Below are 15,882 nucleotides of genomic sequence, written 5' to 3' on the forward strand. Positions count from 1 at the left end.
CTCCTCTTGTGCAGTTCTCCTATCGCCTTCTCACTTTGCCAATTCCACGCGTTCCGGGTGTCTGTGACGCAGTATTCCTGCGTCCGCGTCGTTTGGAGCCGCGACGCTGAACATGGCGCGTTCCTAGAAGCCGCTTTCGGCATCAGTAGGCGGCGGCGTGTGGACTGGAAGCGTGAGGCGCGGGACCAACCGACTTCGCTTCGTGTTGGGGACTGGAAGCGGGAGAGCCGGGGTATTCCGGACCGAACCAAACGGTGAGGCCTGAGAGCTACAGAGCGCGCGAGTGGAAGGGAGGAGTGGGCTGGGCAGCGGAGACGGGAGAGGCGAGGGAAGAACGTTGGGCTAGTCGGAGAGGAGAGAGAGCAGAAACGCGGCGAGAGCGGCCTGCAGGCTTGGCTCTCTGCGTAACCCTAGGAACTACTTGCAGCTGGGGCCTGGCCGAGTCAGCCCTGGGAGGGGGAGGCTTGGTCGAGGAGGAATGGGGGTGCAGGAAGACGGGCTGGGTGCCAAGATGAGGAGAGCATAGGGTGCCCATTGTGGCTGCGGTTGCGGGCCAGGGTGGTGTATTTGCCCTTGGGGCATAGGTGATGCCCATTTTGAGAGAACGTGGTCAGTTTTAGTAGAAAGCCACTGTATATTGTTAGTGCACACAGCACATTGCTGCTAATAGCAATGCTGTGAAAGCTCTAATTAAACATTAGACCCTTCCTTGCCTTTAATGAACAGGTGCAGGAAGTTAACACATTTTCCGAGGAGCCGCTTGCTGAGGTATGGCCGCCAATGCTCAAGCTCAGCGACTTCTGCAGCTTTATATTGAGGGTATTTGTGATTCAGCAAAACTATTTTGAGGCCCATTGCATTTGTCATTCTTTTTTATTCTGTTGTTACATAGTGGTGAATGAGGGAAGTATTATTAGTTGAAAGTGATTTGAGTAAATTAGGTAGGAGTGGTAAATTGCCTGCAGGTGACAAGATTGCAATGGACATACCTTCTCCCCACCCGAGTGTGAGCGAGCTCGTTTGTAGTGCTGTAGTGCTTTTGAGAATTGGTTATTCTTCAGTATAGGGTAAGAAAGAGCAGTTTACAGCCCTAATTATTTTTTTCTTTCTTCCTTTTTTTTTTTTTTTTTTTTTTTTTGGTGTGTGTGTTGGTTAGAGAGTTCATGCCTCCGTTTTAACGTTATTTTAAACTTCTCTTTTCAGTATAGAAGCTTCAGGTTAAGGGTAGAGTGACTGTAAGGCTTCCATTGCATGACACCTTTTCTTCTATCTTGCATCACTGAAGATTGCTATGAAATTAGAATGAAAATCCTTGTTGGTTGTGATACGATTGTGGAATTTTTTCCCTCCTATAACCTAGTACAGGGAATAGTAGAAACAGTTTAATTAGAGCAATGGTTTGTGGCCATATATTATAGCCCTAGGTCAGCTGGGCTGTCTCTGTCCTAGTTACGCTTCCTGAAGCAAAAGAAAATTCTCATCACAGATGAATTTAGTTGTGGTAATAGGATTGGAGGTTCTAAACAAATGCATGAAGATTATTTGGTAATTAGTATAAAAATCTTTAAATTTTATGACATTGAATGTTAGTATTCAGAATCCAGAATGCAAAAGAACCCTTGTAGGCATGTGGCAGTTAGAATATACAGACTTGTCTAGAGCTAAATGTTTTTCTAGAAATAAAAATATTCATGTTTTGAGAAAGATAACATGGTTAGATGGATTTTGACCATTGTGTTGTGTGTATGTGCATATATGTGTGCATGGTGTGTATTTATATTGTTCTTGTTGAAGTATCGTTGACATACAGTGTTACATTGGTTCATGTGGTGTTCTGATCAGTTCATGCTGATTCAACACTTCTATACCTTATGCTGTGCTCCCCATGATAAGTGTCGTTACTGTCAATATACAGTGTTGTTACAGTATTATTGACTATATTTCCTGCACTGTACTTTTCATCTCTGTGACTTACTTTATAACTGGGAATTTGTACCTCTTAATCCCCTTCCCCATTTTCTGTGCATTGGTATTTAATCTTGCTTCTCCTAATACGGTGTTACTGATTCCAGTATTATTCATTTCTGTGCTAATCCTATCTGTACCAAATGATGACTATCATCAAGTTAATTTCAGAGTGTTTTAGGGAATGGCAAGACATACTTAGTGCAGGTGTGAGTCTGGAACATCTTTGTTTTTGTTTTCTAAATATCAGGCTGATTACAGATAAGCCCACAATTATAAGCTTTGTAGAGCTTGAGTTGGATCAGTGTTCTGCACCGTTCCTACTCTGAGTATGATGTATGGCATCACGTCAGTGTTTGCTCAGAATGCCCAAGCTTAAGCTTAACCCTAAACCTAATGAATCAGAACCTGCATCTTAACAAGCTTTCCAGATGATAGGAATTTATGTTAAAACTTGAGACACCCTACTTTGGTTGGGAAGAGTTGGAAGACTGAGGTCATGGGTAAAGCTATGTAAAATTAGAGCATTTATTTTGATCTGAGGTAATCCTTTGCTGCTTATTGAGTCTGATTCATCTGGTTGAAGAAACAGACCTGGCAGTGGTAAGTAACTTGCCTGATGTTCATAACCCGGGTTCAGACTTACTCGAACGCTTTTCTTTTGCTATTTATTGCCATTTTAAAATGGAACTAAAGCTTTCGTGAATGAGAGCTAGGAATCCATTCCACAACAAACATTTACTGAGTGATGGGCAAGCAGTCCAATAATTCTGTGTTTCTCTAGAAACTGCTGTTTCCTATGGTGGTTATGAACCCACCACATTCCCTCCTTATTCTTTCCTGGATAATGTCACTTCTGCATGACAGAGGGGGGCACCTGGGTGGCGCAGTCGGTTACACATCTGATTTTGGCTCAGGTCATGATCTCACGGTCTGTGAGTTGAAGCCCCACGTCGGGCTCTGTGCTGACAGCTCGGAGTCTGGAGCCTGCTCGGCTCCCTCTCTCTCTGCCCCTGCCCTGCTCACACTCTGTCTCTGTCTCTGTCTCTCAAAAAGTGAATAAACACTAAAAAATATTTACATGACAGAGGAAATGAAATACATTGGTGGCATTGGTTACTGTTTTTTGTCCTCTTGCACTTGCAAACATGTCTACTTCTATCTGGTCATCTCTCCTGTGCTCTGAGTTTTTTCTCCTCAGGGACAGTGTTTCCTTGGTGTATTATGTTGTTTTTCCAGGGCTGCTGTAACAGTACCACAGGCTGAGTGGCTTAAACAATGGAAAATTTTTTTCTCACAGTTCTCGAAGCTGAAAGGCCAAGATCCGGGTTCCAGCAGGAGTGATTTCCTCTGAGGCTCTCTCCTTGACTTAGAGGTAACCACCTGCTTTGTGCACTAGAATCTCTGGTATCTCTTTCTTATTAGGACATCACTTGCATTAGATTAGGGCTCTACTCTAATGACCTCATTTTAACTTAATCACTTCTTTAAAAATCTTATCTCCAATTCTGAGAGTCCTGGGAGTGAGGGCTCCAACATGTGAATTTTGGAGGAATGCATTCAGTCCATAACATTTGGTTGGTCCTGTTTTACTTTGAATGGGCACTAACTTATTAGGGTTTAAAAAAAATTCCTTTAAATACACTCTCACTCTAGATTCCTCTTCAGTTTCATCTGTAATTATTTCCTTTAAGTTTCTGGAAAAGTTACCTATATTAATTTTCTCCACCTCCTTATTATTTGCTCCTCCTCCCTCCCCAATATATTGAAGTCTAGCAGTCCAAGTCCCTGAATTTGGCCACCATTGATCGCTTTGTGGTGAAATCTAATGGAATCCGTGTCATCATTTGACATGTTGACATTTCTCTTTGAAATTCTCTTATGCTTCTGTGACACTGTGGTCTCCTTATTTCCATGTATGTTGGCCAGTCTTTCCTTGGTGCAGTTTTCTGTCTTTGACCAATGTTGACCAGTGACGCACAGTCTTCTCTCTTCTGCCTCTACCTGCTCTTAAATGGTCTTATCTCTCATGACTTCAACTATTGACTTTATTTTGATAACTAGCAGATCTCTGTCTCTTTAGCACAGATTACCCTCCAACTGTGACACATTATGTGGTTGTCTTAAGATATATAAAGTTCAGGTAAAAAATTAGATCTATCACTCTTTCTGAAGTTGCTTCTCTTCCTCCTATGATCCATGCCTGCCAGTCAGTTGGAGATGCCCCAAGTCTTAACTCTACCCTCTAATTACCCTTATGTACCACCCTGCCCCCAGTCATTTACCAAATCTTCTACGTCTTTCATCTATTTTTCCTTGCCAGTTACTACCTTGGTTCGGATTATCATTAGTATGTGGACTTTGGTGTAAGCATTGTAAATAATTTCTTTGAATCTGAGAATGGATATAATCCCTCTAAACCCTTTCTTGTTTTGTAGACAGATTGTAATGTTCTTCTGCCATGCAGGCTTTCAGATTAAAATCCATACTACCAAATTTAGGAAATAAGGACCTTAGTGATTTGGACCTTGCTTGCTTTTTGCTTTCATCTTCTGTTTCCTGCCTCACATGATTCTGTCATGCTGAACTATTTGCAATTCTTCAAAAGTGTTTGAATGTTTTTTAAAGTTGAGACATCAGTACGTTGTGTGTATTCTGCCTAGAATATACCTATCACCTTTTTGACAACACATACAACCTACTCATTTGGATAACTCCTACTCAGCTTTCATGACCCAGCACAAATGCTATCTTGTCCCCCTTTCCTGCCTCACCAAGCTTTCCCCAACCTGTTTAGGCTGAGTTAGGTCTTTCTCTTAGGTGTTTCCAAAACAGCTTTGTTGTCTTTTTTTCTCTTAAGACTGGAAAGCAAAGACTCTCTTGTTTGTTTGTTTGTGGACTAATGTAAGTTATTTATTTAAGTTATATCCTGCCATAACCAAAGGGATGGAAGATCAGTATACTGGTCATCATTTGAGGCAAGTAAGGAAGGTGCACTTAATGTCCCGTATACTTCTGGTCCATGTGCGGAGTCATGGTCCAAACCGCTGCTGTGGTCCCTGCTGGGTAGTGGTCCAGGTTCTCTTTATTCATCCTCATAGCCAGTCGGGAGTGGATTCACATGAGGGTTAAAGGATAGAGTAATCATACTCCCCTGGAGTAGGACTTGGAAAAGAACTCCCCCTGGAAAAGGACTTGGACTTGATGCGGAGTTGTGGGTAGGTGATGAACTCGGATCTCTCGAGCTCTCCATGATCAACTTCAGGAAGATGTTCAGCATGCTCACTTTTACGTATGAGAGTGCTATAAAGTAGTGAGTGGAGCTGTCCCTGCTGTGGGTGCTACTTGACATGGATTGCTGTAGCTGTGCCCTGGATCATTCTAGCAACCCTGAAACCTGGGACCCAGCTGCAGTCATCATTTTTGAACTGGAGCTCAAAGACTATTTATGTTTGTATGTATGTATGTATTATGTTTAATTTTATTTTTGAGAGAGAAGGAGAGTGCATGCACACGCGGGGAGAGGCAAAGAGAGAGGGGGACAGAGGATCTGAAAGGAGCTCCGTGCTGACGGCAGAGAGCCTGATGGGGGGCTTGAATTCATGAGTGGTGAGATAATGACCTGAGCCAAAGCCGGATGCTTAACTGAGCCACCCAGGCGCCCGACTCTTTTATTCATTCTTTATCTCTCAGAGTAATGCCTGGCCATTAGAAGCTGCTTCCTTGTTGAGTACCATGAATGCAAGTTGAACTACCAGAGAGTTTACGGGAGCCGGGGTGGCTTAGTCGGCAGAGCATCCGACGTCAGCTCGGGTCATGATCTCAAGGTTCGTGAGTTCGAGCCCTGGGTGGGGCTCTGTGCTGACAGCAGCCTGGAGCCTGCTTCAGAGTCTGTGTCTCTCTTTTTCTCTGCCCCTTCTCTGCTTGTGCTCGGTCTCTCTCTCTTTCAAAAATAAACATTGAAAAAAAAAAAACAATTACCAGAGAGTTGAAACAAAGTGGGATGTTACATACTCTGGAGGTTAGTTTGAATGGGCTTGAAAAGTCAGAGATGGGTTCAGATTTGAGACTTTACACAACTGTATGCAGAGATTGGGATTTAGTAATTGAATTCATTTATTTAACAAATATTTATTCATCACTTTCATATGTGCCAGGTGCATTTTTAGATTCTGGTGATACATCTTTGAACAAAGGAAGTTCCTGGTGTCTGGACCTTAAGTTTTAATTGAGGGAGTCTGTACAATAAACACATAGATATTAGAATGTCAAATAGTAAAAAGTGTCATGCAGAGAAATTAAGAAAGATATCCAGAAAAGAGAGATTCTGGGTTGAACGTAAGAGGGTAAGATACTTTAGATTGGGTGGTCAGCAACAACCAACTTGATGAGTCAACAACTTGAGCAAAGACTGAATTGAAGTTAAAGAGCAAAACATGCAGGTACTTAGAGGCAAGAGTTTTCTAGTCAGAGGGAGCAAAATCTATAAGATAGATTTGATGTATCTATTCCACTGAAGATGGACCCATGTTGTCTCTTTCTTACTATAGAAACAACTCCCAGGATCAATGCCCTTATCCTTGTCTGCTCTTATAAGCCTGTATAGGAGTTTCTTTGGTTATAGCACCAAGTGTGCGATTGCTGGGCCAAAGGATAAAACCTGTTTGGTTGTAGGATACACACACACACACACACACACACACACACGCATACACATACACATACACATACACATTTAGGTTTTTTAGAGATGGCAGGATTGCTCTCCAGAGTAGTTGTACCAATGTATATATACTCTTAGCAAGCATAAGGGTCTCTCTTCCACAGGCTAACGTTGAATATTTTGGGGACTTTTTAATTTTTGCCAGTCTGACTAATTTTGCCAGTCACAGTCGCATGTTCTTCCGACTGAGCCAGCCAGGTGCCCCCACCAGTCTGATTATTGTAAAGTAATATATCTGTTTTTTTAAAAATTCCTGGGGTGCCTGGGTGGCTCAGTCGGTTGAGCGTCCGACTTTGGCTCAGGTCATGATCTCACAGCTCGTGAGTTCGAGCCCCGCGTCGGGCTCTGTGCTGACAGCTCAGAGCCTGGAGCCTGCTTCTGCTTCTGTGTCTCCCTCTCTCTCTGCCCCTAACCCACTCGCATTCTGTCCCTGTCTCTGTCTCTGTCAAAAATAAACATTAAAAAAAATAAAAATTCCTGATAACTAGTGAGGTAGCATCTTTTCTGGTATATATAACCCATTTGGCTTTTTCTGTGAATTGTCTATATGCTTTGTCCAGTTTTCTTTTGTATTTCTTGTTGATTCACAAAAGTTTCCTGTATGTTCTATGTAATCTATCATTGTTTAGTCATTTAAAATATCTTCTAATTTTTATTTTGTTAATATTGCCAATGATATTTTCGTTAACTCCATTAATTTTGGTTTTCAACTTTTGATGTAGTATAATTTACCAGGAAAATGAGCGATAGTTTTCATGTATTCCGGTTCTCAAGTTTAGAACTTTATAAAAAAAAATCTGTTAATTTCACTTGAGGTATCAATGGACAACACGGATCAAAAAGAAAATGTGGTAGTCCGTGGAGTATTAGGCTGGGGTAGTAGACTTCTTTCTAGTTCTAGAAATGTCACTAATGAACCTGGGACTTAAGAGAAGTCACAGTTTATCTTCTTAATCTCTTTGAGACACAGTATCTTGGTCAGTAAAATAAAATGCTTAAATCAGATGTGCAGTTGACCCTTGATCAAATGGCTTTGAAATCTGTGGGTCCGTTTTCAGGTGTGTGTGTATTTTTTGATACATTATAGTACTATAAATGTATTTTCTTGTCCTTATCTTAATATTTTTCTTTAGCTTATTTCACTGTAAGGATATAGTATATAATATATACAATATGACATACAAAAATGTGTTTTATTCAACAGTTTATTGTTAAGGCTTCTCATCAGCAAGCTATTAAATTTTGGGGGAGTCAAAACATTTAAGCATTGTTTGAGGGTCAGCTATATTTACTATTTAGAGAACTGATATGCATAGCTCCAAGATGATAAAAAATTATTTTAATGTTTGAAAACATTATTTTAATGATAAAATGTGTCATAGTTCCGAACGGTGGAGACATTACTGGTATGCATTCCATACATGTTTTAATGAATGAATTTTTATAAATGCAGTGACTCTTTAGGCTAGACTCTCACAAGAGAGACCCCAAGCAGTCTCTGCGCTGTTAACACAGAGCCCAGCGGGGGCCTCGAACTCACAAACCGTGAGATCATGACCTGAGCTGAAACCAACAGTAGGACACTTAACCTACTGAGACCCCCAGGCGCCCCTAAAAGAGAGTATTTTTAAGTCCTGACTGGTTTAGAAGGGTTTAAGCTTACTTGTAGTGTCTGTCACCAAGCAGGAATTTGTAGGTCCTTTAAAATTCTTAATTACATGAGATATTTTATCAGAGAAGAGAAAGCAGACAAATATCTTCTCTTTTCCGTGTTATGTATGTTCTGTTTCATATCTCTTATTCCAAAATAGATCAGTCTTTGACAGTCTAGCATGAGGTCTCATGGGGAATGCTTTAATAGCCTTGGTGATTTAAACTTGATGGTATTTGGACATATATGGAAGCATATCTAGTCAAAACCATTTCTAGGAAGTGTTATTAACATACAGTATACAAGGATGCTAAACAGCCTATAACATGTGCACAGGGAAGACTTTTCTTGTTCAAACTGAACTGACCTCTGTTGAGAAGTGTAAATGAATCCGAATGGTGCAGTATGGATTTGAATGAGGCTAGTGTCTTTGCTACCTCCTTGGTTTGTGTCAAAAATCTTAGGTCCTTTTATCTTGCTTTAATTTTTTGAAATAGTGGTGTTCCCTGATCTGAATTAACATCAGTTATGGTTGTTGATAGTCCAGCCACATATTTTTCATTTATTTAGTAACTTCCTTGTTTCTTGCTGATTTGGCATTTACGTAGGGCACTTAAAAGAAGCAGCTTTATTAAGGTGTAATGCACAGACCATACAGTTCACCCACTGGAAGTGTATAATTCAGTTGTTTTTAGTGTATTCACAGAGTTGTGTGACTATCACTACAATCAATTTTAGGACATTTTTATCAACCCAAATAGTAACCATATCCCCATCAGCAATCGCTCCACCTTTTCCCCCAATCCTCTGGCCCTAGGCAACCACTTATATACCTTTTATCTTTATAAATTTGCTTATTTTGGGCATGTCATTAAAAGAGACACCTTGCAGTCTTTGTGACTGGCTTCTTTGACCTAGCAGGTCAAATGAATCAGGGTTCATTTGTGTTGTAGCATGTTGCAGGATTTCATTCTTATTAATTGCCAAATACTATTCTATTGGATGGAATACGACATTGAGTTGTTTTCACTTTTTGCTATTACGATATTGCTGGTCACGTTTTTGTAGTGTACAACAAATGTAGACCTAAATCTTCATTTCTTTTGGGTATATATACCTAGAGGTAGAATTTTTTTTCATATACTAACTCTGTGTTTAACATTTTTAGACCCTGACTTTTCCGAAGTGGCTGCACCATTTTACATTCTCACTAGCAAAGAATGAGGGTTCCACTTTTTCAACATCTTCACCAGTATCTTTTATTATGTCTTTTTGTTTTTAGTCATAGTAGTGGTTTTGATTTGCATTTCTCTAATGGCTAATAATTTAGGCATCTTTTCATATGCTTATTGACCATCTGTTCATCTTTGTAGAACTGTATATTCAAAACTTTTGCTTTTTATATATATATATATTTTTTTAGAACAGTTTTAGGTTTACACTAAATTGAGAGGCAGGTACATAGATTTCCAATAGACTCTGTCCACACACGTACACAATCTCCATTACCAACATCCCTCACCATAATTTTTTTTTTTTTTTTTAAACATCATTCACCATAATGGTGCAGTTTTTTTTTTTTTTTTTTTTTTACCAGGATGAACCTACATTGACACATCATAATCACTCAAAGCGTGTAGTTCCCTTAAGGGTTCACTCTCGGTGTTGTGCATTCAGTGTGTTTGGACAAATGTTATAATGACATCTATCCATCATTATAGAGTATTTTCTCCATCTTAAAAATCTGTGATCTACCTGTTCATCTCTCCTCCCACTCAACTGATCTTTTATATCAGTTTTGACTTTACCATAATGTTATATAGTTGAAGTCTTATAGTATGCAGCCTTCTTGGATTGGCTTCTTGCACTGAATAATGTGTGTTTAAGTTTCCTTCATATTTTTTCATGGCTTGATAATTTCTTTTTAGCACTCAGTAATCTGTTGTCTGGATGTACCATAGTTTATCTGTTCACCTACTGAAGGATGTCTTTGTTGCTTCTAAGTTTTGGCAGTTAGAATAAAGCTTATGTGCAGGTTTTTGTGGACATAGTTTTCTTTTATTTTTTAATGTTTATTTTTGAGAAAGTGTGTGCATGCGCACGTGAAGGCAAGCAAGGGAGGGGCAGAGAGAGGGAGACAGAGGATCTGGACCAGACTTCACACTGACAGCAGAGAACCCAATGTGGGGCTTTGAACTGTGAGATCACGACCTGAGTCAAAGTGACGTTTAACTGAATGCGCCACCGAGGTGCCCCTTGTGCATAGTTTGATCTTCTTTGGGTAAATACCAAAAAGCACAATCACTGCATTGTGTAGTAAGAGTATGTTTACTTTTGTAAGAAACTATTAAATTGTCTCCCAAGGATATTTTGCATTCTTTCCAATAGTGTCTGAGAGTTCCTGTTGCTCCACATCCTTGCTTGGCATTTGGTATTATCATTGTTCTAGATTTTGACATTGTAATAGGTGTGTAGTGTTATCTTACTGTTGTTTTAATTGTCATTTCATAGGTGACATATGCTGTGTATCTTATTGTTTCAATTTGCATTTCCCAGGTGACACATGATGAACATCTTTTCATATGCTTATTTGCTATCTGTTTATCTTCTTTGGTGAAGTGTCTGTTAAGGTCTTTGTTCTCGAAATTGGATTCTTTTTTTATTGTTGAGTTTGAAGAATTCTTTGTATATTTTGGATAACAGTTTTTTGTTTTTTTGTTTTTTAATCAGGTATGTCTTTTGGAAATATTTTCTCCCAGTTTCTGGCTTGTCTTCATACTCTTTTGATATTGGCTTTTGCAGAGCAGAAGTTTTTAATTTTAATGAAGTCGAGCTTCTTAGTTATTTCTTTCATGGATTCTGTCTTGGGTGTTGAATCTAAAAAGACATCACTGTACCTTAGAAAACCCATTTAGATTTTCTTCTATGTTCTCTTCCAGGAGTTTTATAGTTTTGTGTTTTACGGTTAAGTCTTTGATGCATTTTGAGTTAATTTTTGTGAAGGGGTTTAATTAACGTCTGTCTGGATTAGTTTTTTTGAATGTGGCCATCTAGTTGTTCTGGCACCATTTGTTGAAGACACTGCCTTTGCTCCATTGTATTGCCTTTGCTTCTTTGTTAAAGGTCAGTTGAGGGGTCTATTTCTGGGCACTCTGAGCTGTTGGAGTGATCTCTTTGTTTTTTGCTAGTACCACGCTGTCTTGATTACTGTAGCATTAACACTAAGTCTTGAAGTTGGGTAGTGTCACCCTTTCACCATTTCTCTCTCTTTTGGCTCTTTCCAACTGGAAGTTGGGTCTAGAGTCTTGGTTAATTAAGGCTGATGATATTTGGTATTTTAGAAGTAAGGTTGTATACTAATTGCATCACATCAGGAGGCACTTAAGGTCAAGTTGTGCAGCTGTTGTTGATACTAAGTTTGTTCTTTTGGTTGAGCTGGTGACTGACAGATCTCTTCATTTTAAAGGTCTGTTTGTTCACTGAATTTAGCAAGTCATTGGTGGGTGGTATTTGAACATACTGGGAATATTCTGTTCTTAATTTGTCGTTCTTTCATCTAATGGTTTTAGCATCCTTTGTTGAGCCATGCCTCAGTAAATTATTTCATTGAGGGAGGCTTTTTTGTTTTTGAAATTTTTCTTCAATTTTTATTGTATTTTTTTTCTAAGTCATTTCACTTACAGCTTTAATATTTAATAGTGGTGTGGAGTTATTGTTTGTGTGGCATGTTTTCAAACTAAGGACAGATACAGATAATGGGACAGCCTATAGCCTATGGTTATGGCTGCAGTGAAGGTCACTGCAGGCCAGGGAAATCTGTTTGTTGTTGGCAGGCAGAGGTGCTGAGTTTTCCCTTATCTAATTGTTTCTTTTAATGAAAACTAGAAAGTTTCCAACTGTAGGCACATCTGTATGTCTTTGGATTTTGGGTTTTTCCAGGATTTGGAAAGTAACTTCCAGGAATGGGCCTAGAAAGTCCATTTATAGGGTATGAGTATTTTTAGGCTCTTGGTCACTTATTTCCAGGTTATTTAGACTTAAAAGTATCAAAGACTACAACAAGTTCAGTGATGAATGAATTGAATTGACTAAATTGTAAAATAGTGAGAAGATTGAAATGCCTCCCCTTTTAATTTGCACCTTCTCTTTTCCTATTGTTCTTAGGGAAAAAGAATTTGCGTTTAGATTTTTAATAATTCTCTTCTATAGTTTAGTTCAGAGCTAATACAGTACTCAGAAGCACTATCTTTCTTGCTTATGAATTTGAAGTTATGTGCAGTAACGAAAATCAGAGCAGCCTCATTGTGTGCATTATGTTTTTATTTTTTTAAGTAGGCTTTGCACCCATTGTGGAGCCCAGTGTGGGGCTTGAACTCAAGACCTGAGCTGAAATCAAGAGTTGGACGCTTAGTTGACTGAATCATCCATCCACTCCATATTGTGTACGTTATTAATTAGGAAACTGAGGCATCCATTCTTTTAATACGGTTAGAAGATTTCTTTCACTCTGTATGGACATCTGTACTGCAGAGACACACCTGTGCTTCCACTGTGAGGGAGGGACTTGCTTCCCGGGCTTTCAGGCTTATCTGGTGATGGTCTCCAGGAAGATTCTTTCAAGTTCTTGGAGACATGCCTTTAGCTCTTCCCGCAACGTAGTATTTGTCTCTCCCTATTCCTTCCACCTGCCTCCCTCACTCCCTCCCCTTCTTCCCTTTTCATCTTTTGCTATTTACCGTCAAGTCTTCAGATTTTTTTTTTTTTTTTTTATGGAGATGAGCTATGTGTCTGGATCATTACCAGGTGGCAGTAACAGTAGCAACCCTATTAATTTCTGTATTCTAATTCCAAAAAAGGGTATTGAAGTGTAGTTTGCTGTGTGTACCACCCTCTAACCTGACCACCAGTCATCAGTGGTCATCTTTTTAAAGATTTTATTTTTATGTAATCTCTGCACCCAACATGGGCTTGAACTCCACAACCCTTCGATCAAGAGTTGCATGCTCTACTGACTGAGCTGGCCAGGTGCTCTGGTAGTCACCTATCTTTTATTCAAATAAAAGTTTATTTCTGTAGTGTTATGTTTGAAGGTCTCACTACGTTATTCCCCGTTCTTTGTCACCATTGCTATCCTTTCAAATGAATTCTACAATTGAGTACTCTGTTAATATTTCCTACATAGAAAACGTGATCCTTTTAAATTATTAGGGATTCAGGAATCTTTTTGACAGTTTCTCCAGGAACCTATTAGGTGAGAACACAGTGTGTTTGTAGGTGTTCGGGAGTAGGGTGGTGTGGTGAGTGCATTTTATGTTACAGTAGGAAGAGCTTGTGTTCTAAAGACTTGGTTATCAGGCCTCACTCTGCCATATACTAGTTTGCTACCTGACCCTGGATAACTCTGTTGATAACTCTAAGTCCTTCCTCTTATAAAACAGTGATATTAATCCACATGCCAGATTTGCTTTTATAGGCTTGTTATGGCATCTTTAAAAAAGTTTAATAGGCTTTAGCATTGTGGTATTTTAAATAATCCATTATAGGTCTGTCATTCCTGAATCGTTATTTTTGATGATGCATTTAATCTGCAATTTAGGAAGTGATTGCTTTTTAAAGCTTCCTTTAAAAGTTAATTAGCACTTTGTAATCTTTCTAGCAGAAGTTCTGAATGGTGGTTTCTCAGGCCTAAAAGCCTTTTGCCCATGAAATAAACCATTCATAATATTGTTTGTGTGGAGGAAATACACTGGATTCCAACTGGTATTCTAGAATCTTAGTTTTTACAGTTAAAAAAATTTTTTTATTCATTTTTGAGAGAGAGAGAGACAGAGGATGAGTGGGGGAGGGGCAGAGAGAGAGGGAGACACAGAATCTGAAGCAGGCTCCAGGCTCTGAGCTGTTGGCACAGAGCCCGATGTGGGGCTCAAACTCGTGAACTGCGAAATCATGACCTGAGCTGAAGTCTGACACTTAACCTACTGAGCCACCCAGGTGCCCCTTTACAGTTTGTTTTAGTGATTAGAATAGTTCTCTCTGCTTCACACCTCAGTATCTCCCAGAATTTGGGTAGAGAAAGAGACCCTTTTTGATTCTTAACCTAACAACTATTATAGTGCGTGGCACAAAATTGGTTCTCCAGAAGTATATGAACTGAGCTCTTTGTCCCAGACTATATGGGCTTCTTGGGAACAAAGTTCAAAAGCAGGGGGAGGAAGGACAGAGTATATACTTCTGTGGAAGACCTGAATGGAGCAATCTACTGGAGGGAGATAGGGATGGAAACTCTAGCAGCTTCCAGCACAACAGGTGAATGGTGATGGTAAAGTGAAGCATAAAAGATACAAGTACATAGGCTTAAGGATTGCCTTGCTCTGAAGGTCCAGACAAGTGTGAAGCTGTGTATGTGTGTGTGAACACTCTGCACTGTCTTTGCTGTAGGTAAGAAGTGCTCTGGAGGCTGACATTAGTCAGTGATTTTATTTTTCAAGTAGTAGTTCCCAAAATGCTAAAACCAGTAAGTGAAAGAACAACTGTTGAGAAACAGAATAGTTCCAGCCATAGATAATTTGCTGAGTACAATGTAGAAACAAACAGACCTTTAGAGTGAGGATGTCTATCAGTCACCAGCTCACCTAGGGACATGGCCTTTTTCTTTTTTGAGTTGGGTGGAGATGAGTTCTGCCAGAACCTTTTCTCTGTTATTTTTGAATTTTTTGAATTTTTATTTTTTTTTAACGTTTATTCTTGAGAGAGAGAAAGAGAGTGTGAGTAAGCAGGGAAGGGGCAGAGAGAGAGGGAGACGCAATCTGAAGAGGCTCCAACCTCTGAGCTGTTAGCACAGAGCCTCATGTGGGACTTGAACTCAAGAGTTGTGGGATCATGACCTGGGCCTAAGTCAGATGCTTAACCAACTGAGCCACCTAGGCACCCTGTTTTTCTCTGTTATTATATTCATATATTCACATATTCTTCCAGTGACTTTGTTGGTACAGATGTAAAAGTCCAGACTTTTTTTTTTTTCTCCTGCAAGGTCACACATGATCTGTTCCTGTCTGCTTCTTCAACCTCATCTGGTTCCATTTTCTCCTTTTCTCATTAAGTGTCAATCGTATTGGCCTTCTTAAGTTTGTTTCTGATCTTAAGGCCTTGTTTTCATTTGTTTTCCCTGTCTGTCTGGAGCCCTGCTTTCAGATCTTTGCCTGCCTGGGTCTCTTGTCTTTCACGTCTCTTTTAAATGTCACTTAAGAGAAGCCTTCCCTGAAGACCCAATCTAAAGTAACACATTCAGAGGCACCTGGGTGGCTCAGTTGTTTGAGTGTCCGACTTTTAATATCAGCTCAGGTCATGATCCCAGGGTGGTGGGATTGACCGCATTGGACTCTGTGCTGAGCGTGGAGCCTGCTTAAGATTCTTTCTCTCTCCCTCTCTCACCCACTTGTGCACATGCACACTCTCTCTCTCTCTAAAAAATAAAAATATAAAATAACACATTCACTTATGGTCGATATTTAACATGATTGTATTTTCTTCATATTACTCCTTC

At 39.7% G+C, this 15,882-nt stretch overlaps 1 protein-coding gene across 1 annotated transcript in view; it reads left to right on the forward strand.

Annotated features, from left to right (window-relative positions):
• Nucleotides 1-15,882, forward strand: part of LOC125916912 (importin-11-like) — a 38,866-nt gene continuing 22,984 nt past the window's right edge. Inside the window, exon 1 of the mRNA XM_049623155.1 lies at nucleotides 1-254. The gene's annotated coding sequence lies outside the window, so the exon portion shown is untranslated. The remainder of the gene's footprint in view (nucleotides 255-15,882) is intronic.

The sequence above is a fragment of the Panthera uncia genome, unplaced genomic scaffold (assembly GCF_023721935.1).
Source record: "Panthera uncia isolate 11264 unplaced genomic scaffold, Puncia_PCG_1.0 HiC_scaffold_1315, whole genome shotgun sequence".
Lineage (NCBI taxonomy): Eukaryota > Metazoa > Chordata > Mammalia > Carnivora > Felidae > Panthera > Panthera uncia.